The sequence below is a fragment of the Sceloporus undulatus genome, chromosome 1 (genome assembly GCF_019175285.1).
Source record: "Sceloporus undulatus isolate JIND9_A2432 ecotype Alabama chromosome 1, SceUnd_v1.1, whole genome shotgun sequence".
Lineage (NCBI taxonomy): Eukaryota > Metazoa > Chordata > Lepidosauria > Squamata > Phrynosomatidae > Sceloporus > Sceloporus undulatus.
This window is the reverse complement of record NC_056522.1, coordinates 306,830,850-306,851,798: the sequence shown is the minus strand read 5'-3', so window position 1 is coordinate 306,851,798 and position 20,949 is coordinate 306,830,850. Positions and strand designations below refer to the sequence as shown.

The 20,949-nt window shown below is 43.1% G+C and overlaps 1 protein-coding gene across 1 annotated transcript in view; it reads left to right on the top strand.

Annotated features, from left to right (window-relative positions):
• Nucleotides 1–7,001: 7,001 nt before the first annotated feature.
• CHST1 (carbohydrate sulfotransferase 1) overlaps nt 7,002–20,949 on the top strand; it is a 36,675-nt gene continuing 22,727 nt past the window's right edge. Inside the window, exon 1 of the mRNA XM_042447171.1 lies at nt 7,002–7,131. The gene's annotated coding sequence lies outside the window, so the exon portion shown is untranslated. The remainder of the gene's footprint in view (nt 7,132–20,949) is intronic.

Here is a 20,949-nt window from a genome sequence, read left to right as displayed (position 1 = left end):
GTTTGCAACTCTGTAAATCTGGTCATCCCATTTTGTGAGATAGTAGGTAAACCTGCCTGATCACCTGAATTTCTAACTAGGTTATACATTCCTCCAGAAGCCTGAGTAGTTCTAACCGCTGTGTTAAATAATAATTGCTGTAATTCCTTCTAACCCTTTGGACTTCACATTAAACACGCACTAAGCTAGATGGGGGCCATAAAAATGAATGTTGCCATTAGAGAATCCAGAAACATAAATTGGCTCTCACTGCTGTTAAGTAGTGGATGAACTGAGTAAGGCAAAAGATGTCAGCCCCATATTCTAATGTGGGGGGGGGGGGGGGAGAAAAAGAAAAGTGTTTAGAGATACTTGGAGAAAAACATCTTTCCTATTTTTAGATAACTGACGTAGGTCACCTTGAAATTAACACTACAATATATTATAAATTGTTTGGAGACTTGACATAACTGAACTTCAGTTTAAAGCCTTGACATTCTTAAGAGGGGTATTGAACTGAGAGCCTTGTGGGAGGTAGCTTCCTTCAGTATTTTTTTAAAAATATTGTTTCAGTATAAATCACACATGGAGGACTTTTCTTTCAGTAGCTGCAGGGGAGATTCTAAGGACATCACATCACAGATCCAGTGCACTTATGGCAGGCAGCATTATTTCTACCATACCCAGTCAGTGCAAAATGATGACAAAATGGGACTTTTAGTAAGGCTTTTTCAGGCAACCCAAACTCAGCAAATTGGCATTAAGGAAATCACTGGAGTGGAGGAATGATATTCTTCTGTACCATATATCAATTCCATCCCTATTCGCTTGTAATACATGACTGGCAGTCTCCATAAGTCCCTTCTATTTCTTAGGAATTGTCAATTTTTTAGCACTACCCAGAGTTTATGTACTATCCTAGAGCCATTAAAAGTTACGTCCTCCTATAAGTCCCAGGTTTTTTTGGGGTGTGTGTGTGTTGTTATATGGTGAAATTATTATTGTTGTTGTTGTTATAGTTATTATTATTATTTGTTATATGCTGAACCCAAGCATGCCCCAAATGCATTTAACATAATGATGCAGTAATATGGACCAAAGTGATTTGGCTGTGTTCTTTACATATTTGAGTACTATGCGGTGGCTCAGTGATTAAGATGCTGACTGTGATGATCGCAAAGTCAGCATGTAGGCAGTTCAAGACTCAAGTGCTGTGTGATGGAGTGAACTCTTGTCACTACTCCCAGCTTCTGCCAACCTAGCAGTTTGAAAGCATGTAAAAATGCAAGTAGAAAAATAGGTACCACTTTGGTGGGAAGGTAACAGCATTCCATGCAATCATGCTAACCACATGACCATAGGATTATCTTTGACAATGCTGGCTCCTTTGGCTTAGTAGTGGAGATGACCACTGCCCCCTACAGTCGGACATGTCACATCTCAGTGATATATAGTATTATGCCTGCAGAACTGCAGATTCATTTTGTGTGAGATGGTTATTGAGAGCTGAGAGAGTTGAACGAAAGTTTTGTTTTCAGTTCGTTCTGTGTGTTCTATAAGTGATGTATATAGTTTTTGTCTGCTGCCTTTTTGTGTAAATAAATCCTTTATCACAGCAGCCCAGCTTCTGCATTTTATTTGGGAGTATCCAGAAGTCTTCATTGGATACTAAATTCATCCATGCTAAGCCACAGCTTAATAGTGGAGATGAGCACCATCCTCTGCAGTCAGACATGACTAGGAAATCTTGTCAAGGGAAAACTTTTACCTATACTCATTAAGTAGAGCTCCTTGGGCACCCAAGAATATTTATGATAGCCAGGTGACCCTTTCCCTAGGATCCTTTTGCAGCTGGCTTAGAAGTAAGCAGGTTCAGTACAATTTACTCAAAGAAGGAGGCAGCATGTTCGTTTTGTGTTGGATGTGAGGGGCTGCAGTGATGTTTCATCTTACAGGAAACTAGGGCTATGGGCTATCTGTAGGAAACTCTTCACAACTTGACTGCATGCAACAGGACTGCAACAGGGGGCAGGCAAATTCTGTAGAGAAAAGTTTTATTTCCTGTGCTACGATCTCCCAAACACAAACATTTTCATATTTCACATTCAGGTATTGATAAGTAAATGTGCATACTCAAAAGTAAGTTGCTTTGATTTCACCATGGCTTACAACCAATTTGTTAGGAGTTGTGGAACAAACCAGACTGAATACCAAAACAAGACTGTGGCAAATTTTATTGAGTTATAGACATACTGAACAAAATCATTTCTGGAACTTGTTTGGAAATACGTTTACAAAGACAAAATTATCTGTCCAAATTAATCAGAAATATAAATCAGGAGATCAACCCAGTCCCAGCTTCCAAAGGAATAAAAACAAGATTATAGAGCATATTGTTATGTGCTTTCAAGTTACTGTAACTTCTGCTGTCTTCCTCTGAGGCTGAGAGTACGACTTGCCCAAGGTCACCTAGTGGCTTACTATGGCTGAGCAGGGATTTGGACCCTGGTCTCCCAGAGTCCTACTTCAACATTCAGTCTGCTATACCATGATGGGACTTGTTATTGGACATACATACAAGCCTTTTTACACACAAAAACCCGAAGCTAAAAGGAAACTTTTGTTGCTCTGCTCAGCTGGTAGGCAACACTCCCTTGTAAGCCCTGCTTGCAGCTGCCACAGCTCTAGGGGGATAATAATTAGGCCTGCCTTCTGAGTAATCCTTACTGTTGCATCTGTTAGCTGATTTAAAGGCTGAAGGACAAGATAAGCTCGCACCCCCTTTCTGGTGTGATCCTCTGCCACTGCTGCTCCAACTGAACTATGTTTAGGACTCATTTCTTTATTTACAATTTTTATTATGATTCTTCAACTTTTTAAAAAAAATATTGGGCCAAACTACATATTATGGAAAAATATTTGTACAGTACTTAGATCTCCTAGTGTACCTTTCTTTTGTTTTAAGTATTTGCAGCCCTCCACTCCCCCCAGTGGACTGGGGCAGCAATGTAGGAGAAAAGTTAACCCTTTCTTCCTAAACAAAAGGATACCAAAGATGAACTGGCAAATGGTTCGGATGCCCGTTCTCTGAGCCAAGTGAACCAACAAACACACTTCCAGGCCACTGAATATATAGGTGTGCCCTGGAGACAGCATGGAATGCTGTTATCTGATTCAGCAAGAGAAAAGATGGCACTGTTGTACAAAAATATCAGAGGAGAATGAGAATTACATGTTGCTTGCAACTGTGTTGGAAGTTCATCTATATACAAGATAACAGTCTTTTACTAGATTAGTTTAACTCCCATTTGGAGATCCTGATTTGCCTCAGAGTTAGGAGGCAGGATAAGAGAACACAAGAACAAATTCATACAGCACAGTTTCTTCCAAACTGGCACCTTTCAAATGTGCTAGACTACAATCCCCATCAGAGAAGGAAGTACAACCACAGTCATGTTGGCTGGAGTGATGGGGTTTGTAGTCCAGTAGATCTGGAGTGTGCCACATTGAGAATGTTGCTCTAATAGATCATATCAGCTAAAGTTGAACTGCTGTAATAGATTGGATGGATGGGGCTAAAATCCTACACACATTTACCTGGGATTAAGTGCTCTTGAGCTCAATGGGTCTCCTGAGTAGACGTGTATAAAACTGCACTGAGAGGAAAGATAAATAGGATTTAGGGCACATTTATGCTGTTTCTTCATGTCATAAAGTTTATGGAATGCAGCTTGTGAAAACACCATACCTTCTTCTCTAGGTTTTGACTACCAGGTCCAGGCTATTTCGCTGACCATATCTCCCTGAATGAATAGCCTTGGGCTCTAAGATCCTTGGGAGAGGTCCTTCTCTCTGTACTACCACCATCACAAGAGAGGGCCTTCTCGGTAGGGACACAAGAGAGGGCCTTCTTGGTAGCTGCCCCTAGACCCTTGGTGACAAACCTATGGCATGCATGCCCAATTCAGCATGTGAAGCCATTTCTGAACCCCTCAAAAAGAGTGTGCCTTTTCGCGTAGCCTGGCAATGTGGAGGGGAGGAGAATACAGCAACCCCTTCTCCTCTCACTCAGCAGGGGGACCAGACTTGGTCCTCCTTTTCCTCCATTTCAGCCTTCTGTCTAGGAGGAATTCCCCAAAGGTTGGAATTGGAGTTGGAGCAAGACTAAGAACATTTCTATAAGTGTTCTTAGTTTTTAATGTCCTTAGTTTATAAGGTCTTCCATTTTTCGGGAAGGTCCTCCATTTTGTGTGCCTCCTTTTCCAAGACACCTTTCAACCTTCTGCACAAGACAGATTCCCAAAATGTCTTCCATCTGGAACAGTATGTACAGCACTGTGTAAATTTACAGCACTTTATAAATAAAGGTTAATAACAACAACAACAACAACAACTTCTATGGGTGTTCTCAGCTTCATCTAAGTGTTGACACACCAGCCAAGCATGGATGCTGACACACCAGCCAACCATGGACATTGACACACCAGCCAACCATGGATGTTGACACACTAGCCAACCATGGATGCTGACACACTAGTCTACTATGGATGCAGACACACTAGTCTACTATAGATGCTGACACACTACTCAACTATGGGATGTTGACATACTAGTCAACTAGGCTTGGTCGTCCTTTTTCAAGACATGTCCTACTTTCAACTTTCTGCTCAGGAGAAATTCCCCAAATGCCCTCCATTTGGAGCATGACTAAGAAGTAGGAATTTACATTTCTATATGAGTGTTTTCAGCTTCACCTAAGGGCCTAATCACACGTGGGGGGTTTGCAGTTCAGATCCGCAGTCACTTCTATTCTAGCAATGTGAAATATGTTTTTTCACACCAGATCCGGAGTCACTCCTGTCTAGCAATGCAAATTCACGTTAAAATGTGATGTTTCATCATACCTGGTTGCCTTTCCATTGCCCTTCTGAATCGAGGGGGAAGCGGAGTCAGTTCTATTCCAGACAAGTCACGTGATGCGGATTCAAGGAAAGTGTGGTGAGTGCACATTGTATTACCACACCAGAACATACTTTGAGAGTTCAATGATTCGAATTGGCACCCTTGCACATGCTCAATGGGGCTCTGGACACTGTCATCCTTCCCTGCCCCTTCCTTAGCTGTCATCCTTCATTGGGGTGAAGGAGCAGTCAGGGGATGATGGGATAGGTCACAGGGGGTCACTGGGGCCAGGATTGGGGTGAAAGAGCAGTCAGGGGATGATGATGATAGGTGGTAGGGTGAAGGAGGGGGGATGATTGGGGTGCAGGAATAGGCAGGGGATGGGATAGGTGGCAGGGTGGCAGAGGGGGCAAGATGGGGATGCAGGAGCATGCAGAGGATGATAGGATGGGTGGCAGAGGGGGAAAATGGGGTGGAGAAGGAGGAGAGGGATGAAGGAGCAGGACGCAGGAGGCCAAGGGGGGGGGCAACATCGGAGTGATCTTCCACACCAGAGCAATTCGAAGTGAAATTGAAGTGAGCTTATAAGCAGATTTTGGTGAATTCGCTTGTTTCCAAATTCACCAAAAGGAGGAGTCAGTGCAGATTGAATACGGAAGCGCCTCATAAGAACCCCACATAGAAATCAATCACGTGAGAAAATACACCACACTTTAGCATGAATTTGCATCGTTGGACCCGCAGTCACGTTGGAACTGAGCTGCCAAAAGCTCCAAAAACCTCTGTGTGATAAACACCTAAGTATTGATACAATAGTCAACCAAGCTTGGTCCTCCTTTTCCAAAGACACGTCCTGCTTTTCAACCTCCTGTCCCAAAATATCCAGTCTAGCATTCTGAGCACAGCTAAGAAGCATGAGTTTACATTTCTAGGAGTGGTTTTTTAAAAATTATTTTTAGCTTCTTCTTGGGTCATGCCCTCCTTTTTATTTTTTTCCCCTTCCATTTTTGCGGATTATTAAATATAAAATTTCAGTTTTTAATTTGTGCATTTTAAAATGTGAATTTTATATGTAATTATTGTTCTACATATTGTAATATAAATATTGCGTAGATCTCTTAGTATGTGCATTTTATGCAGCTTAATAATCTCTGCATTTTATGTAACGGTTGTGTTTTAACTATGTTGTAACCTGACGCGAGCTGTGAGGATAGGCAGGTAAGAAATAAAATTACGCTTGTCCCTCCATATTTGCTAGGGTTAGGGGCACAAGACCTCTGTGAATATGGAAAAAGCGCAAATAACAAAAACACCATATTTTTACACCTCTCTAGGAATCTCTAGCTCCTCCAGTGCAACTCTGTGTTCAACGTCCAACAGACACTGACCATAGAACTGTACTGGAGGAGCTACAAATGCCTAGTAGAGTATTCTCTCTAGGAATCTCTGAGTCCTCCAGTGCAATTCTATGGTCAACTTTCACTAAAAGTTGCCCTGAAAGACCTAGAGATTCCTGGAGAGATCACTCGACTAGGCCTTTGTAGCTCCTCCAGTGCAGTTCTATGGTCAGCGTCTGTGGAAAGTTGACCCACAGAGGGATGAGTGTACTATGATTATTATTGTTATCATTATTATTATCATCATTATTATGATCTGGTCCCCCTGTCCCTTACCCTCCCAGCCACCCTCTCCTTCAGGATCGGAGGGAACCAAGGGGAGTGTCCCTCAGCTGGCCCCATTCCGCCTGCTGCTGCTGCTGGCTTCTAGGCTCCCTCCTCAGTCTGGTGATGAGAGGAAGCGGGGGCAGCCAGCTGAAGGCTGGCTCTGCAGAGCAGAGAGAGCAAGCATTGCAAGCCTTGCAAGCCGGGCAGTCAGGCAGGCGCGCGCACAGGGACACATCTTCTCCAGGCAGAGGGGTGCGCGCGCGCGGTGCGGGGGCAGGAGGACCAGCCAGAGCCCTGGGAGCTGCTGCTGCTCTTGTGGAAGTAGTGGGGGGGGGGTTCCCCTCCTTTTGAGGCCGCGCGTGCGCAATGCGAGGGGGCTGAGGAGGGTAGGAGCTCAGCCCCGAGGAGACCAAGGAAGGGAGGGAGGAAGGCTGGAGAGGGTCCTCCTCCTCCTCCTCCTCCTCCTCCTCCTCGCCGCCTCTCTCTGCTCTGGCTGGGACAGAAGGGAGGGAGATGCAGCGGCAGCCCTGGCTGGGAAGCCCTGAGATGAGGCGGAGGTCCCTGGAGCTGCTCCCTGTTTCCCAAGGTATTTGGGCTGGGAGGGGAAGGTGGGGAAGGGGAGGGCGGTGGGGTCTCCTCCTTTTGGGCGCAGAGGCTGCCGGGGAGATGCTTCCTGGGGTCTGAGAGTCAGGCTGGATGGCCCCTGAGGGCTCCCTTCCAAGTCTAGGAGCATCCCAGGATCCCAGAAGCCCCCTTGGCTTCCCAGGCCAGCCAGGACCCCTTCTGGTCTTCCGCCTCAACTGCTTGCCGAGAGAGATCTTGCTGCAGCACCTCTGAGACTCCTTGAGAGAAAGACATTGGCAGCCTGAGCTTTGGTGCCCGTGTCTTTCCTCCGGGGAGTCTCCGAGGGGCTCCAAGAGCTCTCTCTGCTACTGAGTCTACAGACTAACACGGCTATCTCTAAGAACTCAAAGGCTTCTGTTACAGTCGGATCGCATGCAGCCTGCCTCCTGGAGGGAGCTGGCCCTGAGGGAGCTCTCGGGGTTTGATGACAGGCGAGTTGGCCCTGAAAGTCTCTCTCTCTTGCTCTCTCTTTACCCCGTGGCACTCCCACCCGGGATGGTCCAGGAGTGGATTCTCTTGCAGTCTCTCTCATTCATCTATCTATCTATCTATCTATCTATCTATCTGTCCATCTATCTATCTTCTCTCTCTATCATCTATCTTATCTATCTATCATCTCTCTGTGTCTCTCATCTATCTATCTTCTCTCTCTATCATCTATCTTATCTATCTATCTATCATCTCCCTCCCTCCCTCACTCCCCCCTCTCTCAGCTGTCTGTCTTTCTTTCTATCTATCTATCATCTCTCTATCCCTCTTTATCTCTCTATCTCTCTTATCCACATGTTCACTGTGACTCTTAGCATGTAGAGATCCAATACCAATAGAGCACATTGATGAGATGGTTGAGCTGCGGAGCAGCCGGGAGGTTTAGCTGGTTGATCCACAGGTCTGGGGGGTAGGGAAGAAGGCTGCAGGGATCTCTGGGCTCCGAGATGCGAGGTTTGCCTGGTTTGGTTAAGCTAATGCCAAGGCATGGCTCCAATCACAAGGGGAAGTTTTGCAGAAATTATTTGGCCTTCCTTGGGGCCAACAGAGCCTGAGCACTTTGGGGCAGTGGCATGGGATGGCTCAGCCGAGGACATTTGCAACATAGAGAGAATCTTTTAGGGATTTCCCCCTTAGCCTGCTGAATGGTTGGTAGCAAGAACCTGGTTTGGAGGATCCCATGTTCAGTGGGCAACTCTGAGGCTTCTGCGGGGCTTCCTCTTGCTTTTGCTGTCCCATTTTCCCAGATAATTACCCTAACCACTGAAGTCCCCAAACTCCTCACTTAAATAAGCCCTTCCAGGTTTTTTGTTTTATTTTTTGAGTCTGTCTCTCTTCCTCTCTCTCCGGACCTTCCCTGGTGGAGTGGGATTCCCCCGCTTGCATTTCCAAAAGCGGTGCTAGTAGCTCCCCGATTTAATTTTGAAGGGGCATGAGGAAGCAAAACATGTCTTCCAGCAAGACTTTAGTGAGCAGCACCAGATAAGAAAGAAAAATAAGAGAGGAAATAAGGGAGGAAATAACTATCTTTCACTTCTTAAATACTGTAGTATAAGAGGAGACAAAACACATCCATCCTTCTTGGTTGCTCCCGTGTGTGGTTTCTTTGGGACAATAATTATGGAGGCACAAATCAGATTACTCTGAAATGGGAGCATCTTTGCATCCAAAAGAGGTCTGGAACACAGAGATGAGTGAAAGGTAATGCCTTTCCAGACAGTGAGTTTGTGGAGGGATGATGAAAAGAAAGTTGTTGTTTCTGAAGTAAGGGGTCTCTGACATCTTTGTTCTGGAGAGCTGTTCCTGAATATTGCTGTATCATCAGATAGCAATATTTGTTCAGAGGAGGCCAGTTTTCCCTGTTAGCATGACTACCCTCACTGAGTATGAATGCTGTTTGCAATGTGATTGTGTGAGATTTGTGGGCAATTTTTGAATGAAACATGTATTGTTACTCCTTATCTCAATGTCTAAAAGCCAAGTCTCAAGCTGCAAAAGGGGACTAGTTGAAGAGCTAACCTTGAGGGAGTTTTAAGATAAAATACGGGGATATTTTACTGTAGTTTCTCAGTTTTCAGGTTTCCTATTGAGAAGCACAGCTCCAGGTCTGATACAAATTTTTAGTCTGAATATGTCCCCTGTTGTGTTCACCATCCAATCTATGCTCCTTCTGTTACAGCATTACTCTCGGCAGCAAGCCAGTCTCTGTTTCACCACTTGCTTTGCATTTGGGTTTGTGGAATCATTCTGCAATGGCTAAAGTGCAATACAGGCAAGTGGTGTATTGTTCCTCCCGCTGTGAACATAGTTTTAAGTCAAAAGGGTTTTTTTTAAAACCAAAATTCACTAACAAGAAAAACAGTAATAAAAACATGCCTGTATTGAAATAGTTATAGAGAGTAAATACAACTTTAAACTAAAACAGATTAAAAGGTTTGTGAAAAATATGTCCTCATGTGGCACTGAAATGATACTCAGGACATTGTCAAGGGAACCTTTCTGGTAAGGGTATTCCAAAGCTAGAGTGCTACTACTAAAGAGGCCCTCTCTCTGGTAGCCATCTGCCACACCTTACTTAGTGGGTGCATACAGAGAAGGGCATTCTAGGAAAACCTTGAGCTTGGGAAAAGTACAGATGGAGAGAAGCCACCTTTCAGGCACCCTGGTCCCAGAGTGTGACTGGGTCAAAGCCATTTCTTAGAACTGGTCTTGGAAGTGAGCTGGACTGGGAAACTGTGAAGATGGCAGAGTTCCCATTGCCTAATCCCAGTGTGCATGCTGTCTTGCAGCTACATTCTGAGCCAACTGGAATGTCTGGTCTGTTTTCAGAGGCAGACCCTCATTCAGTGCATTTGTAGTAGCTAAGTGGTATACAAAACCATATCTGAGCAGTGAGGTGACATAGGCAGCAAAGTGGGATAGTGACTTTAAAGCTGTTTGGTGATCTGGAAGCAACCAGATATATATATATATATTGGCACCAGAAAGAAGATGCTTTTTCAAAATTGACTGTTGATAGCTATTGAAATTAACTGGGGGAAGAGTTTTGGGGTGGGAAACATTACCAAAAATACTTCTATTGATGCAAAGACTGCATGGTACCATATAAGCAGGGATGGCAAGTGTGGAAATGAGATAGAAAACAGAGAGAACAGTGCAAGGCAGATTAAGAGTGAGGAATAGTGGATTAAGATACAAGCTGATGGTTGTGATAGAAAATTGTTTGCACTCTTTAAGGTGAAAGTTAGGTATTAATGAAGTTATGTTTATGTCCCATAGAATAATTTCTGGCTCGTAATAGTAACTTATTTATAGTGTGTGTGTGTGTGTGTGTATACATGTGTGTAGACTGTCTAATTACAGAGGATGAAGACTGATGCGGTATTACACAATATGTCCTGCTTCAGACTCTCTTGCTAGTCTCCAGAGCACCATAGTTCAATTTACCCTTTTCTTCTAGAAACTTTTTTCATCAGCCATGAGCTAAGATGACCATGGGGTGCAGGAAAAGGGTGTACTAATATATTTGTTGTTGCATAACTTCAAATAATTTCTGACACATGGTGACCATAAGACTACTCTATCATGGCCAGAATTTTCTTGGAAACTTTGTTCAAAGGGACTTTGCCTTTGCCTTTGGGATGAGAGGATGTGACTTGTTTTAAGATTACCCAGTGGACTTTCATGGCTGAGTGGGGATTCAAACCCTGTTTTCCCAGTGTCCTAGTCTAACACACAAACCAGTACATCAAATTGGCTCTCTTTTGCTAAGGCTCTCTTTTACCAGTATCTACTCAAGTGTATTTATTTTACTTATGATATTTATGGGCCCTGTCAGAGTCCCTTGTATCAAAGGTCCAGTCTAATGGCCCTTCCAGAAATGTTACAAGTGGTAACCCAATGGACAGAGAAGGAATACATTCAGTTCTATGCCTTATTTCCCCCCTGTACTGAATAGCAAGAGCTGAGAACTTTTGTACCAGACAACTGGAGAGAGGGGCAGTTATTCCTTTATTCACCTGCAGGTGCCCTTCTTCAAATACTGTATTTTCCACAGTAAGATGCTGAATTCCTTTTTCATTTTGGATCCCAACTGTGGAATATAAAAATTGTCCAAAAATCATTTCAGGGAAGAACTGTTAAGTGCAAACCTATTAAGGTTTAAGACCCTGACCACCCACTAATCCTTCCTTTGCAAATCTGTCCCTTCGTTTTGGCAGATGTGTGATTTGCACTGTATGTTTGTCCAACCATTCCACCACTGTCAGTTTTTTCATACTCATGTTCTGGAAAATATCTCTTGGGAAAAGCTAGCAACTAAAACTCATGGGTACTTTACTATGGTATGATGAAAAAGATAGGACACTGGAAACATGTAGTAGAGTTAGACTACTCACACTGTTCACACATCTCAGACTTCCATTTCATCTGAGCCATTCTACATTCCAAAAAAGTGTACATGTTCTCAATGCTTCCCACATTTTGCTTTTCAAATAGAAAACCAAGGATGGATATGGCCTTAAAATGAACACATTGACTTGCTTTCAGATCCAAACCAAGGCATTTCCTTCCTTGCTGTAATCCCAGCCATTTCCCACCCCTCCTTCTCAGACAGAGGGAAAAATCTATCATCAAATATATTCCTACCATTTCTGCTTCCTTTCCCTTATTTGGCATTTCCCCCATACAGTTCCTCTTTCTCTCAACTCATTTTCCTAAGAAACAATTCCCATCCTCGGAATAATTTCTCCCCACCCCCCCTCTGCTGGGTTAAAATACTTAAACTAACTAAAATAAAAAATGCCCTATCCTAAGTTAAAGAGGGAGGAGATGAGAAGATGGATATAATTTAATTACCATACATTATGAATATGAAGGCCCCCAGAAACATAAGTTATCAAGAAAATGGCAGGGGGTGTACTTATACTGTACCTTGGTACCAAAGCTGTTTACAGGCCAGATAGAATAGTAGCTATTTCAAAGAGAGAGCTATTTCAAATTAGTCTGTAGGTCCAGGTTACCTACAGGATTACCTAGTCCCCTATAATCCATCCCATACACGTAGGTTCTCTGGGGGACATTTACTTCAACTTCCTTATGTTGTACCTACCTTGAGGAGAGGTGGGAAAGAAATAATAATAATAATAATAATAATAATAAAATTTATTTATATCCCACCCCTCTATGAAATGCAATCGGGGCGGCTTACAACATTAAAATATACATACAAAAACCATCATTCCCACCCCCCCACTTAAAATACAATTAAACAGATTAAAATTAAAACATACTTAAAATTCACAAATAATGATAAACAATGGCTATAGTAAGGCCAAATCAAAAGGTAGATTTCCTTTCTTTTGGTGGCCAGGAATTTATTCAGGAAAGGTCTGCTGGAAGAGATCTGTCTCAACAGCTTTCTTAAAAATAAATATATTCTTTAAAATATCTGTTGTTGTTGTTGTTATTTTCAGGCATGCTTGAAATCTGGAGACTTTCACATTAGAAATAATGGGGGCAGATACATCCTAGAGATCAGCACAGTCTTATGATACTGATATCTGTCTTTCTAGTCAACCAGGCTCTCCCTTTCTCTTTCTTCCCCCGTCCAACTGTTTCCCTCAATAGGCACCCGTATCACAGACATGAAGTTGTTAGTTTGTACAAACAAATTCTACTAGAAGTGAACAATTATGGCTTTGGTGCTTGCATTAACAGGCTAGCTGAATGATAACTTTGGCGCGTTACACACTGCCATTTACTACGCGCTCCGCGCTCCGCACGTCCTAGGGTTAGGAAGGGTCTCACTTTCCTAAATGGTCCCGTTCCTAGGACGCACAGAGCGCGTAGTAAATGGCGGCGCCCGTCCACATGGGCGCCTCCATATTTACGTCTCGGACACACAGCGTCTGGATGTGGCGGGCAGAAGTGATGCCATGAGTGCGCGCCTCGCGCCTTGCGGCGCCACTTCTGGGGGCCAAAAAGGAGCGCCATTTTGGTGCTCTTTTTTAGCTGCACCGGGAAGCCTCGCGGTCTGGCCACCTGGGCTTCTCGGCATAGCTAATGATGGCGGCGGCAGACCGCCCGCTTTAGGGCGGTCTGTAATGTGCCTTTGTTTCTTAAAATGAAATGCTCCTGCCTTGCAGGTGGGGGAAATAGCAAAACTTACACAGATTTATTCTTTGCCTAGGCAAGACAACACAGGGCAGAGCTACTCAGGACTGCTGTTGGAAAGCAATGGGATGATGAATCTGGGCGATGAGATTCTGTGTTGAAAAAAAGCCCAAAAACTCATAGGCACTCATGTGGCAAAATCTGTCTGCACCACTGGAACCAATCCCACCTAGTAGGTAAATAAATAGCATTTGACAAACAGAATAACCTTAGTCAGCTCCAACAAATTAAGAACCTTGTCAGTGACTAGCTTACTCAAAGTTTCACCTTTCTCTCTTCTTCCTTGACATATGTGTTCAGTAATTACTTTTATATATTAGCTGGGGTAATGCTGAGAAGAGGACATGTGGTGAGAATGTTTGATTTTATAAATAGTTAAAGCTCTGATTAATGTCAAGATAGGAAGTAGAATTGATTCCAATCTTGCCAAAGAAACTATGGCAGGTTACAGACCGCCGCTTTGCGGCAGTCTGCCGCCACCTCCGCTTGCTCCGTGCGGGAGCCGCAGCAGCCACACCGTGCGGCTCCCGCACGGACCGAAAAAGAAGCTCCAAAATGGAGCTTCTTTAAGCGACGCCTCTATGACGTCGCGAGGCGCCAGGGGCGGACTAGCGACATCATAGACGCCGCGACACGTGCGGATGCACAGCGTCCAATACGTAAATATGGTGGCCGCCGTGTGGAACGGCCGCCGCCATATTGTACGTACAGAATACGTACTAGGGTTAGGGGGGTGCGGAAGCACCGCCCCTTCCTAACCCTAGTACGTATTCATTACGTACTAAATGGCGGTGTGTAACCCGCCAATGTTTCCTTTGTATGTATGCCTAGTACAAGTAAATCTGCTAAAAGGTTCAAATCCCAGCAAATTAACCTAAATCCTTACAACTCAAAGTTAGCAGTGTACAGATTAATTTGTCTATATTTGACTATTACAGCTCAGACTGACCTTCAGTGACTTCTGCCCAACACTAAAAGTCTTTTTTACTATTTATGGTGCATTTTTCACTGACTATTTCCAGCCATGTAGGGCTTTAAAAGTAATCACCAGCACTTTGTACTTTGCCTGCAAACTAACTGGCAGCCAATGGAGTGATTTTAATACTGGTGTGATGTGCTCACTCCTAGATGTACAGTCGGCCCTTCTTATACACAGATTTTTTATACACGGATTCAAGCATCCATGGTTTGAAAAATGTTAAAAAAAAGTATAAATTTCAAATAGCAAACCTTGATTTTCCATTTTTTTATAAGGGACACCATTTTCCTATGTCATTATATTTAATGGGACTTGAGCATCCACAGATTTTGTTATACACGGGGGATCTTGGAACCAAACCCCAGCGTATAACAAGGGTCCACTGTACCAGCAATCATTCCTAGAATTGGAGGACCTACAAATGGACAACACAAGACCTACACATGGTCTACACAATCCTAGAATTGTTATATTTTGAACTAAATGAAGCTTTTGAATTTGGTACAGAGATAGTCCAGTGTAGAGCATATTGCTAAAGTCCAGCCTTGTGGTCACCAGAGGGTGCACTGTCATGTGTAGGTCTTCTAATTCCAAGAAGGGGTACAGTTGATGTATCAGCTGAAGCTGATAATAAGAACTCCTGAACGTTGCATCTATCGCACAGTGCTTTTACCTGTGATAATAGTAGCAACTGGTAGATCACATGTACTAGATTCATATGATGGGTAATTGATTGTGGAGATGAACTAACTAGAGGTTTTACTACCCCTTTGCTGTTCATATGTTCAGATTCCAGCTTTTGACAAATGTAGTTACAGATTTATAAAAAGTGAACCTCCATTAAAATGGAATTGCTTCCTTTAGTCTAGTGAGCTATTCAAATATATCTAGCAAGATGACTTGGGCAGAATAGGCTGATGTTATCCTAGGGTCATTGTAAAGTCAGGACAGTATTGCTTTGAAAAGGTACTAGCAAATCTGTAATTTCTAGACAGCATTTCCCATGCAAATGGGTTAATATTCTACATCATAGCATAGTCCATGCCTAGCCCAAACATTAAGCTGGCAGATGGTGGAAAGAAGCACCATGGTGTTGGAGAAGAGAGTTGTGTGCGGTGCAAACTGCCCTGCATCCCCTAATCCAGTTTGTTGGCTTCAGGTGTAGTAGAGAACATCACTTGCTGTGCTGGCTCTCATGGGACTCTGTTCCAAGATTTTATTAGCTTTAAAGTTGCTATCCAAGGTGCTGAATGTATTTTAGGAATATGGTTCAGTGCATTGGACAATTCTTTTAGAAGTCTGGAGTAAAGTCAGGAATGGATTCAAGCCATGCTGATATGGAACCATTAGATTCCACTGGAGAATGCTCTTCTATTTCCAGTGACGATTAATAAAAATGAGAAGACTCAATTACCAGTCCAGTCAGGTTTTGTAGATAAAAGATGGGAAAAGACGCAATCTTATTCTTTACTTCAGGTGGCAAATTTACTTAAGCTGCCACAGTCCAATGAAAAGTCAGGAAGCTTTAAATTAATTCAGATTTGTTGGTTGCCGTGCTTTCATTTTCAGTTTTGCAAGAGCAAAATGGGGGTTGCTTCAATCCAAGTACCAGCAGGAAAGGAAGAATAATTTTTCAGATGACAAATTACTTTTTAAGGTGACAACTCCCAGAATGGCCAGTGGTGGCTGGCGAATTCACGGAGTTATAGCTCAAAAAGTAACTTTTCCAAGCTTCGAGAAAGGCCTGTATGTTTCCGACACTTGTGCAAATACAATAACAGAGGATAGCTGCACACATGTCTCTACCAATATTGTGAATGGAGCCTGTGCCATCTTTGCTGTTTTATTGTGCCCTAAGTGTTCTTGGCAGTGATCTAAAGAATACTCATATGTTTTGTTATGCTCAGTGAAAAAAACATGTCTCAAATATGAAGACACCCTGCCAAGAAAATACAGAATAGTGGCAAGATGGTTTTCACTTCTTTGTCACTTGTTTGAACATTTGTTTGCTGTAAAACACATGCTTTGGGGTCAGAAAATGATTCTTTGGGGTTTTTTTTGCACTTAAAACACATTTTCAGTACACCCAATAACCCATACATATATATTGTTACTTGCACAAAAATGGTGGGTTTTGCATAAAAACAACCTTTCTGTGCAAAAATAACATTTCTGTTCAGAAAAAGCAGGCATGATTTTTAAGTGTGTGTTGTTCACAAAGAAGAAAGTCCTGAGGTACTGAATATCATTGATAACTACTGAAATCTTCAGATTCTCATGGAGTAGGCTAAGATTAAGATGCTTTGTTCTCTCAGGTATTTTAACTACAACCCCATGGTCCCGTATCATTGGCTGCAGCACGCCAAAGGTTCCCCATCACTCATCTAGCATAACCCCTTACTTAATGCAGTCTTTGCAATACAGGTTACTACTGTAGCATCTCTTTTATCTAATCAAATAATTAGATAAAAATCCCACCACTCCGTAGTACTGCCTGTTGTACTGTTACTGTTAGGATATTTACACTGCTGTTCATCTGAAACTTATTTCTCAGCAATTCCCATCAATTGGTTCCAGCCAATCTGTCATCTTTTCTGTCTTCTGCAATGGGCCCCACGTAAAGCCCATGAGTGTGTCTCCCTTTAATATTTTGTTCTTTAGACTAAATGTGCATGTGTGTGCCTGTTGACTTATCTTGACCCCATTAATTTCATAGGGTTTTCTTAGGCAAGGAATATTCAGATGTGGTTTATCAGTTCCTTCCTCTTGAAAATAGCCTACAGCACTTGGTATTAGTTGGCGGTCTTCCATCCACATACTTACCAGGGCTGACCCTGTTTATCTTCCAAGATCAGAGGGAATCTGGTGCCTTTAGGGTATTTAGGCCCTAGGCTAAATACTGTATACGCACCTCTTTAACAGTTCTTTATAGAACTTGGTTTCCAAACTGTACACTGTCCTGTGTGTTCTTCTTTGTACATATTCTAGTTTGTTGGTGCCTCAAATGGTGAAGTGATTTAAGAAGTTCTTTATCAGCTTCTGCTTCCCATTGCTCTGATGGCCATGTAGTGACTTGTCTCACTGAATTGTTGAGAAGCTCAGATGATACAATAAATGTGACTAGTTCTCCTGATTAGGAGGATTACGAGGCTTCTGAACCCAAAATAATAATGCTTAACCTAGTAAAGTCCAATAGACTCCACAGACAGAAAATGTTGGGAATTAAATAAATTATTCCTCCATTGTTTTGGAATGCTACACAACATGGTTCTAAGATCTCTAGAAGTATATTTCAGTTTATTTGAACAAAGATGGCTTTTTTCTCTTTGATAAGTGCTCTGGTTTAAATTCACAATATGCAGGTATTTGGGAATACATTATTTCATTTGTCTGAAAGGCATGTGCTGCAGCCCAAATAGTCTAGCAGTTGGAAGGTTACTTTAAACAGGAGTGTTGCATAGTGAAGGTGTGTGTGGGAGATAATGGGCAGTGTTATATTACAGACATTCCAGGTTTGGATTTGGAGATTTGTATATGCTAATGGGAACATTCAGGTATCTTGGCTGTATAAAAGTGACTTTAGTACTGTGCGATTTCTCTGTTAGCCTAGTGGTGTGTGCCTTCTGGTAAACATGCTGCAGTTGTGACTCCCAAATGCTGCAGTTACTCTGATATCAGATGGAGGAATTTGGCATTGTGACTCCAGAGTAGACTTGAGCCATGTGTGTCCTCACGTTTCCCTGGGTATATACAATGCTGAGTGGGGTGTGCGTGCTAGCTTGCCTGAGTGAGGGGGGCCCTTCCGTTCTCATTCCTTTGGCATCCTAAATCTCCCTGAGCTTTTGCTGTTCACAGTCATGTTTAGTGCCAGCCTCAAAGTCCTGAGTCACTGTATTGTTTCCATGGAAACAGACTTGTTCATTATAATTGGTTTTAGGGGTAGTGAAAATACAGTAAGGATGCTGCTTGGAGTTGGGCCACCGCCAGAATCATATAGGCTAGAGAGATGCGCAGGATTTCATTGTGTTGGGTGAGGGACTCATACTTTACCTTCAATGATATTGGCAGGTAGTGTTGTGTGAAATCCTGCCTCTTGGGGGGTTACAGACTGGCATGGTTGTGTGCACGAGAGAGGAAAGATATGCCCTTTCTAGGTATGCATCCTAACAGTGCCATTTCCACACCTCACCTGTTGCTGTGAAATTGCTCTTCTTTCACTGTTGTTGTTGCTAGCATGCCAAGGACTAAAAGAAAATACAGGCACATACAGTTGTATATGTGAAGGTAGGATAGGTGGGGGAAGAAAGCCAGTTGGCATCCGATGCCACATTGTCAGATGGGAATCTCCTGTGTGTGGAGAGGGAGAGTAATTCCCAAGTGAGGAATTCTTTGTTGGTACAGAAAAACAAAACCAGAATAAATTATTTCATTGGTAGTATCGGCATGAAGCTCCAAGTTAAAAGCCATCTGCTAATTAATTATACCCACTTCTGTTTTTCTGCCCATCTCTACTGCACTCCATATGTGGTAGGTTGAAATGCCTTCCCCAGTAGGGACACAGTCAGCATTGGCATAGAAAAAAAGCAATACAAATCAACCCAGAAAACATGCTAAAGCCAAATAACAATTAATGAGAAATGTGGAATTCTGAGTGAAAGACAAAATGGCCAGCATGCTAGGAATGGGTGAGGAGCGGGAGAGTAGGACTTACAAAATAAAGGAAACATGCAGATTTGTAAGTGTTGTGGTGCTTTTAGGAGGCTTTGGTTTCATGCTTCCACTCCTATAGCTCCACAGTGTTAAGTGAACATTACAAAAGATTTGAGGTAAGGATTGTGTGATTCATAGGGCAGAACACCTTGTCTACCCAGAGATGAGTCATCCATAAATTGGTGAGAAGGCTTCATGTGCTATTTCCCCCCCTTTTGCTCGATTTGAGATGGACAGAGCCTAGAGCTTAAGGGAAAGGTGGGGCATCGGGTAGCACTGCAGATGCTGCTGAACAGCAATTACCTATGTTCCTTACTTTTGCCTATGCTGGCCCAGGCTACTGGGACTTGCAGTCCAACAATGTCTGGCAGGCTTCATGATTCATGTACTTCTATTCACTGTGGTTGATGGAACATGCTGGTATAACCTTCCTAAGAAAGAGGGCATCGACACTTCTGTCCTCAGTACAGTTGTGCATCCGTAGTATAAACAATGGTGAAGGATGATAAAGAGTTCCAGTACAACAACATTGGGCTGAACCATCCCTAATGTAAAGCACAATGAAAACACAGTATTTATGGATAGCATGGGCAGTAGTCTTATCCATAGGTTGAGGAGGGGAGGGAGGTCAGATTGGATTAATTACAATATATATTTCAGTCTGAGACATGGAAGGGACATTCATATTTTAGAACTAAACTGAAGCCCTCATCATTGTGCAGTTATTGGGAGTCATGCATTTGAATGTGTCATGGAAAACTAAGATGATGTTTGTTTGAAATGGTTACAGCTGGCACAGATTACATGTGTGCTGTTCCATGCATGCAACTGGCCATATGGTACAATGTCTGTAATGGTTGTGTCTTTGGTGGCAAACGTACCAGCTTGATACCATGTACAGCAGACCCAAGTGAAATGGGGCACTGGTTCAATTTTAAATTTGCATTAGTTGATCAAGCATAAGCTCTGTACCACTTAAGGTCTGCCTTATTAGAATGCCCCAGCCATAGATCATCTGCTAGCAGATTCTGTGAGGTCTAGCATGACTCTGAAGTTCAGAAGGGGTAAAAATGACTTACAGTTCTTGTTCCATGCTGAATTGCCCTGTTACTGTCAGCAAAACCACATGCACTGAAATAGGGTTACCACCACCAGCAGCAACAACAAAAAGGCACATTTATTGACTGACCACATCAAACTACTGATCGCTGTGATGACTCACTTTAAATACCCTAAAATTGCTCTGGGCAGTTGTAAGAGGAGCCTTCACTCCTCTGTTGAGAGAGTGCCACAGACAAAGCAAACATTCCTTGTGGCCAGATACCATCCCACCGATGGTGGTGGGCCACCTTTCTCCTCTTCATCTTCCTTCCTGATGAGCTTTCCTCTCAGGTTGATGGTGACCTGACATAGGCCTTTATCACACGAGGGAAAATCGGGGGATCCAATAGGCATTATCCAGAGAAGTGGCACAATCGCAGCTAAGATTATCACACACACCATGATTAGAGAGGACTTATCCTGGGAATAACCAGCAACAAATCATTTACGGGGAAATCATGTGAAGCCCTCTCCAATCACGGTGTCATGTGATAATCTTAGCCGCGATCATGTGACTTTCCCTAGATAATTGCTTTTGAATCCCTCAGCTTCTCCCGTGTGATAAAGTCCATAGCTGGAAGCCAGCATGTCACTCGGTAACTCCCATGGGGCTGAGGCTGGCTGCTATGGAAGCTTGCCTCATCCTACTTTTAACCTGGCTTCTTTCTCAAATCTCTACCAGCTGTTTACCCACTTTCTCCATCCTGTAAGAAAACCAGGATACTCTAGGCAGAAATTTTAGCACTGAAAAAGAGGACATGTCCTGGAAAAGAACGTATGGTAACCCTAACTGAAATCAGTATTCCCTCTAAAACAGTGCTGCCAATC